Below are 8,313 nucleotides of genomic sequence, written 5' to 3' on the forward strand. Positions count from 1 at the left end.
GTGTGTGTGTGTGTGTGTGTGTGTGTGTGTGTGTCAGCAAAGCGGAGACAAATCGCTGTAACTAATACGCAACAGAACTGAGTGACTCAGCTGGCGAGGCCCTTCCATCAGAGCAGAAACAGACCGACGGACCGTCAACGCTGTTGGCGTGTTTGGTTCAAACGGGCCAGCCTGTTTTAACTGACATGTCGTGATAAAATACAGATAACATCTTGACCTGTGGGTCGTTTTTAAAAGGACTTTTAAAAGTTCTTCTCTTTAAAAAAATCTACAAAAAATGTCCTTTCTCTTTTGTTTCATCTTAAACCCTAGGTGTTTTTGAGCCTCTGTGTTTTTATTTTGTGTCATAACCCTAAAATTATCCCTCAAAGTCTCCTAAATGTAATGCTTTTTTGTTGAAAACTTGTAAATAGCCTTGTAATTACCAGACAAACTTGACACTGAACTCACGTTGAAGCTTGGAAGTATATAAWGAAATATAACCAAACACAGACACAAATCCTGGACCGATTTACTTGACTTCTAACAACTGATTTGACACAGAATAAAAGCTCTAATAGATCCAAACATTTGTTTCCATGTGGTGTTTTTTTCTCTCCAAGTCAGTCAAACACATGCAAGCACATGTTCTGGTGTTACCTCCATATACTGTGTTCTTGTGATGAAATTTACATTGTTTTTTTTTTTTTAGTGATGCACAGACTTTTCCAAAACCCTGTCAGTGAGTCACGGTTGTGGCTGTGAGTAGAGGATTGGGTAAGACTGTATCTCTGCTCTAAACCAAAGTTTTAACAGACTGTTCTAAACAATAACAAATATCAAGCTTCCCTATGTTAATAAAAAAATATGGGAAGCAAAATCTAGTGAAATAAAATTGCTTATATAGTTATCACATAAATTAATGATAATGCAAAAAAAAAGTTAAAGATTAAAGTTAAAGTCTGTTATGTAAATATGAAAATAAATTAGAGATCTGGAGGAAAAATGAAAACTGGAGAAATTCTTGCTGAGATGATAGTTACCAACAGGATTGTCTATTTTAAAGTTTGGTCGTTAAATGACTCTTTTTAATTTTCCAGCTATGGTAGCATAGGTAGCAATGGTTAATTGATTGCTGCAAATGGGCACTTTGACTAACTTGTGTACAATTACTGTATTTAACAGGTTCATATGTTGAAAACCGTGTATATGTCATTATCAAATGTCAATAAGTCCAAACCTACGTTCTCGAGTACCTATTCTCTTCCAGGGTTAACAATGAAAATAATGAAAGATCCTTGGTTTCCCCTTTAAATGTATTTCTAAACAAATATTKTACTGGGGAACATAGGCATGGGTGTATATGAGGGAGCTTAATCTCAAGAACATAGGAACCAGAGAACGTAAGGATGAGTGCACCAGAGGGAAAATACCAGGAAACATAGAAATGACCCAAAATGAACAGTAATAGACAAACGTACACGCGTTGAGTGAGCTTATTTTAAATCACTTATCCAGGACATGGTTACAAAAATAACAGTCTTCTTCTCTCTTAATCTTTTCCAGCTCTTCCATCAAGATTCCAAGAGGTTTCCAAGCCAGCTGTGAGATACAATCTCCTCGTTGAGTTGATGTATATGAACTACACAAGCCTCATGCCATGCGCTAGCTAGGCTCTCTACACATATCAGAGATCAGAGTCTAGTTTCACTGCCAATGTTTGTAGAAAAAACAGGGAAGAAAAAATAGTACGTTAGCGCTCTTTTTGTTTATTTTTCAAATTTTATTTCACACAAGTTTTTGACCACGACTGGTAGCGATTAATGAAGATGTTCAAGATTTATCTGGACCATCCCTATATTTTCTAGTGCCTATGTTCACTGGTACGATGCCTGAACTGTAATTTTGTAATTTTTAAATTTATTTTAGACAGTTGAAGGGAGAGCCAAACATCTTTCATGACTTTGATTATTGACCTCAGGAGAGCACAGGTACAAGGAAACAGCTATACCGGGTAACATAGGTAACGGGGAACATAGACACCGGAAAACACAGATACCGGGGAACCATAAGTAACGGGAAACATACAGTAGGTACAGGGGAACACAAGCACTGGGGAATATAGGTACCAGAAAACACAGATACCAGAGAACATAATAACAAGGAAACATTTACAGTAAGTACTGGGAAATATAGGTACCAGTGAACATAGAYGCCGAGGAACATAAGTATCAGGGAACAATAAGTAGTACAGGAAAACCTTAGTGTCGGAAAATACAGATACTGGGGAACATAAGTACTGGGAATAGGCATGTACTCATCATTTGATAACGTATCATATTATTCAACATACATCTAACAAGTTAAACTACAAAGAGCAACAATCAGCAAGGAAAYAATTCTAAAACATCATGATGTGTTCCTTTAAGATACACATTCATCGAGTCCTTTCAGGACTTTCTCTTCTTGTCTAAGTTTTTGTTCTCTAATATTTTAAAGTACGTCCGTGTGTCTCCGCCTCACCATGACCATCGCTGTATGAGTGTCCATTTTTGCTTTACTTTGAGGCACTTTGGCTTCATTTTCACCCCATGATGCCCTTTTTTCATCTGCTACAATCCGACCCTTTCATGCTTCCCTCAAATTCCCTCGGCCACCCCCGCGTTCCCTCCATCTTTTTCCATCTGTCTTTTGCCTTCCCTTCTCTTCCTCTCGTCTGTTCACCTGCAGTACATAAAAATTCTTCTTTTCTTTCTCCAGAGGATGGCCCAGTCRCTCGGGGATTTACTGCACTCCTCTGTGCTCTCTCCTCCATATTGTTTCYCTGGGTTTTGGCAGAACTACACAGGGTTTGGTTAGGCCTAAATGCCCTTTGTCTTTCTGACACGTTTACATCCCTCTGCAAATCCCTCCATGTTTCCTCTATCCATCCCTTCCTGCCTCTGTAATAACATAAACTAATCCCATACCTGTTGTTTCGGTGACCCCACCCTGAGTTTTTTGTTTTGTTTGGGGTTTATTTACTTATTWTAGGACCTACTCTACCTGCTCCACCTGGCCTCTCCCTCCTGCTGGATTTCTGCCATTGGCTGGAACATCCCGCCTCCACTTAGCTGGAGGGTTCAGGGTAGGGCTGCAGCTTCACAACCCTTCTTTTTTTGTTTTGAGGTTGTAAGGGGGGACCGGGGTTGGAGGGGGGCGCTCCAAAGGCCCGGGGCCTGGGATGAGGCTGATTTATGAGTTAATCAATCGGTCGTCCGTGTGAGYGAGCAAAACCACAGAGGTGTGCGAGCTCTTTCATGTCACTGTCTGTGCCTGTTGACTTAGTCCCTCAGGAAAACACCGTGGGCCGTCACTCCCCGTGTTGTTTGGCTCCTTGACATGTTTTCAAAAGCAATTAGTGAGATAAAGGTGAGGTGGGTGTTCATTCATCAAGTAGCTGAATAGATCGGGTATCTACAGCAGCAAAATGTCAAAGTCTTACAGAAATTCACAGTAAAAAAAACATAAAATATATTATATATTATTATTATACATTTTGGTTAGACCCAGTTTACACAATGCAGTTTTTTGTGCTTTTCTGATACATTTTGGCCGTACCTAAAACTTTTCAGGTGTTAGAAGTCCAGGTCTCAGATCAAAGGATTTTTGGAAACGCTTGGCGTCAATGTGAAATCACGTATCGGACAGCTGCAGTCAATAGTTTTTCTGCACTTGTGCGATAAGATAAACAATAGTAGCAAAGGTGRATAGCAGAGTGCTGTTTGCGCTGCTTTCCCTTTTCAACCCATTTTCAGAAAAAATGTTGTTTTAAGGGTTGTTTTTGTATGAACGCAAGGCTGAAACAATACAAAACAATATAAAACTCATTCACAACTTATATTCACAAAAAATATTCCCGCTTGGATGACCCTCTTTCTCAGGGTTGTCAAACCTATTTTCAGTGAGGGCCACGTGAGCATTATGGTTTCCCTCAATGAGCCAATTGTAGTTAACGTCAATGTTTTGTGTTTAACTTCAACTAAATGCAAAACATTACATTTGTCATCTCGATGGTACAGCTGAGCACTGATAGCAACAAATAACTGAGCTCTATACAGTGTTTTAACATGTCGTCTTATAAATACTAAAAAGTATTAAGTGTAGCRCTGACTAAATGTTAAATAAATATTAAATAAATATTAGATAAATATTAATAAAAGTAAAAGAGTTTTCTTCACTGTTAAGTTTTTATAACTAGCTGCCATCCTGAATTCTGAACGCTCACTTTCTGACAGGGAATGCCCTCCTGGAGGGGCAGTTTAAATTTACGACTTGTAAGTGATAAGTTCCCACTTTCATGCACAAATGGACCGTAGCAAAAGTAACCGGCCAAAATGCAACTAAATTATTTTACATGGCAAAATTCACCGGCTACTTTTGAACCCTACGCACCTCCACCTAGAGCTGTGCTGCCATCATGTCATCATTGAAGCTCTCGTGGGCCACATAAAAYSCMGTGACGGGCCACATTTGGCTCACGGGTCTTGCGTTTGCCACATGCTTTACCTTGACTAAACATTCTCACTTACTGTTTAAAATCAYTTAATTGTAAAGATTCTCCTAAAATTAGTGTTTTCTTTGATGCCATTCACAGTTTATGAACTACTCACATGTTCTAAATGATGAAAACATTTTCCATAAACTCCATAAAATAATAATGAAACCATAAAATTCAGTTTGTGTTTGGACAGAAAGTGCAAATGCAGCAGAAATCAGTATTGGAAACTCTTCGGACCAGTGTGGACGGAGCTTTAATTCCAGGGAATTTTGGCTCAATATAAAATAAGCAAAGTAAGAGTTTTTCTAGCTTCATTCTGCTTAATGCACTTCAATTTTTGGTTAAGGCATGTTTTAACGTTTGGTAGTAAGAAAAGTAAGTTGAGTGCGGTAAATACAGGTATCTAAACACAAGAGAAACCTCAGCCCTTTTGTTTCTGTAGCTTAAACTATCCTGAGATACTTATTTTATAATGGCTTTGTCCCCATCAGTTATAACATTTCAAATATGATTAATAGTTCCAGTTTGAGCAGTTGAGTAAAAGCTTTTTTTTTTCTTCTCTCCCCTAGGCTTTGGATGGGAGTCAATGAGGCGTTTTACGTGTTGCTCAGTTGCTGTCTACATTACATGTTTGACATGTTACGGTTTGTTAGAAACAAAAACGCTTGTTTTGGAACAGCTGTCCTCCCACACAACGAGCACTTATAGTCCTCTCTCTTCTTCTTTTTATCTCTGTCTCTCTCTCTAACACACACACACACCTCTATTCTGCGACACAAAGAGGGAGAATGGTGCGAAAGGTAAATACAGGGCTTTTAAACTGTCTGAGAAACACAAAAAGCCAGGAGATTATGGAAAAACTACACACACAGTCACTTGTTTTTGGAGGAGATGTGCAGCGATGCTTTGAAGGTCTATCTCAAAGTTAATCCTTGGAAGCACATGTCACACTGTAGCATTGATGTTAAAGATAAAAGGTGTAATGTTTAGCTTTTAAAATGTCAGCAAGAGGCGGCAAAGAAACACTGCATTTGGCCACTTAAGCCATGTCGTCTCATTGCACTGTGAATACTCAAACACACTGTTCTACAAGGTGTATAATGACACAAAAAAAGATTATTACTAATGTCAGTTTAAGTGTTGAGAACAGGCTTATGAAGCTAAAGCACTTTATTGTCCCAAAACAAATGGAAACACATAAATGAGGCTCATTACCACACTAGTTACTAATAAAGTCATTAAAACTAAAATTATACTAATATTAGATTAAAAGATCATCTTTATTGATGAAGTACAATTTGCTGGAAACAACTGTTCTTAAAAATTTGACTGTTTCCTCACTCAATTTTTGTCTATCTGACCATCTTTGAAGTGTTTTTAAAATCCGTCAAGTAATTTAACTCAGACCTGTGAACCAAGGGATGAACCATAGTTGTATCAGTACATAACTTAGCATAAAAAAGAAGAGCTAACTAATTGTTTAGCAAGTTAGATAGCTAATTAAAGCTAGCTATTTTACTGAAAACATGCTAGCGTGTAATTTTGTTAAGCTACTTAACCAGGGCCAGCTCCTCTGTAAGAAAAGTCACCATCAGCTGTCCTACAAGACGCTAAATGATGTTATCACCTATTTGCATTTTTGGATATTTGCCAATAATTTTGATCTAGGCTGTGCAGGAAATCAATGTTGAAGAGAAAAATTTGTGGTAAAACAATAATTTCATGACTTTAATGCTTTGTTTAGATCCACATTACATAAATACATTTGGTGAGAATATTAAATTTAACCAGAAGAGTATGTCACAGAGGCACATACAGTGGAAGTGACTGAGGATGTCAGTCAAATGCAGCCAGGTCCAGAGATTTATAGTGTGACAGTGTCAATGAAAAAAACATAATAAAAATTACATCATTACATATAAACCAGATTCATTTGTTTCCTTGATGTTGTTTTATTTCTGTTTTTAAAAGTTACGACTCCAAGATACTGTTTGTGTACTGTAGTTTTGTGTGTGCTAACATTTGTGCTCTACTTATAAAAGAATTTCAACTTAAAAAACATTGAAAAAGACACTTAAGAACTGATCAAGACTACATTAAAAGATTATAAGGAGTAGGTGATGTATTGTGTTTATTGTTCATTTTTGTCTTTTATGAATTTGAGTAAAATAAGAACCACCTGTAAATGTAATTTACTTGATTTCCTCCCCAAAACACCAGATTTTGTATGCAAAATAAATCCTTAAAATTCCAGTCGCGACCATGTCTGATGCAGTGCACATTTCTAGGCCTGCTCGCACTCAGCTTCCCCTTTCCTTTCCCTGAATTCTCACAAAATCAAGACCATTTTGTTCTCCCACAGTGCAGCATTTGAAAAAGGCAGAACCAAATATTTTTCCTGTTCCAGGACTGGAGAGTACACCAGGCGAATATATCTCTTTACGACCATCTTAAAAACCCTGTGGTAATATGAGGCTGTTTCGTCATTCCGTCACGCTGTCTGAGTTTTGCTTTCTTTAATTTCTTTGCAGTCTTTCACCATTGGAAGACAAGACCGGACTGAAAGAAACTCAAGCACTCAAGAAGTGCAGGAGATGTTCAAGACCTTATAGGACGAATAACTCCGTTGTTTAGATTTGCGTCTTATTCGTGACTGTATTTGAAAATCTCAGCTCTTCGTGTTAAACCAGGAGAGTTATTCCCACAGTCCAAACGCTGACCATCCTTTTCTGTCATGTTGGTTTAAATTCTGAATTTTTCTTTTTGCTTTTTGAACAAAATGAAAAGACCCACAGCTGCTATGCACATATCCACTGCTAGGAGCAAGAATGTTCAATAGTAATCCAGAACAAGTTGCTTTGAATAAAACTGTGCTTTCATGTTGCGTTTACTCAGTAGTTGGAACAAAGATCACAAGCTCTGGTCAGTTTCGCTCTGGATCTTTTCTCTTTCTGTGTGACAGTCAAAGATAATTTCTCGAGGAAAAGACCACGGAGGGAGCTAAAATAACGAGTGACTAGAATTTGATTTTTGTGCAACGTGGCCAGGCTTGATTGACGCATCCTACAATCAAATCAAAGTGCTGACAGCTGGTAATGATTTGCCACAACTGTTGTGGTTTAAAAGCCGAAATGAACAAATGGGGAGACTAAAACGTTGTAAAAACAACGTAAAACAGACCTAAATCTAAAAGCAGGCACCATTGTCCCCTCTGAAATTAAACTTAGACAGTTAGATAAGCTATAAGTAAAATATTTTGATATGGTTCCATTTTTTTTAGCGTGACCGCGAGTTAAAGTTTCAAAGCGACGTTTAATCTGATGCCATTCATAGTCAGTTTGTGGCAACCCAACTCCAGATTCTCCCACTATATTTAACAAACGTTTGCAAACCATCGAATTTCACAAACCTCCTGCAGCTGTCAGATACAATGTGATGATGACATCGATGCTAACTCAAACCCAATGTTTCTAGAGAGTCACACTGGCTACAGAAAAGTTTTAAATCTCTCAATGTGGTCGTGATGTTTGAGCCAAAGTAAGTTCCACACCTGTTGAAGGGAACTCTGACTACGTGTAACATCAGATATTATTTAGTAAACATTTACTTCAACTATAAAAATGAGACGGTAAAAATACAGTAGGCTGTTTAGTTTTTATTAATAAAAAAACAAACAGCGGGTAAAATAAGTATTGAACATGTCAACATTTTTCTCAGTAAATATATTACTAGAGGGGCTAATGACATGAAATTTTCACCAGATGTCGGTAACAACCCAAGTGATCCATACATAC

Source organism: Austrofundulus limnaeus, unplaced genomic scaffold, assembly GCF_001266775.1.
Source record: "Austrofundulus limnaeus strain Quisiro unplaced genomic scaffold, Austrofundulus_limnaeus-1.0 Scaffold1, whole genome shotgun sequence".
Lineage (NCBI taxonomy): Eukaryota > Metazoa > Chordata > Actinopteri > Cyprinodontiformes > Rivulidae > Austrofundulus > Austrofundulus limnaeus.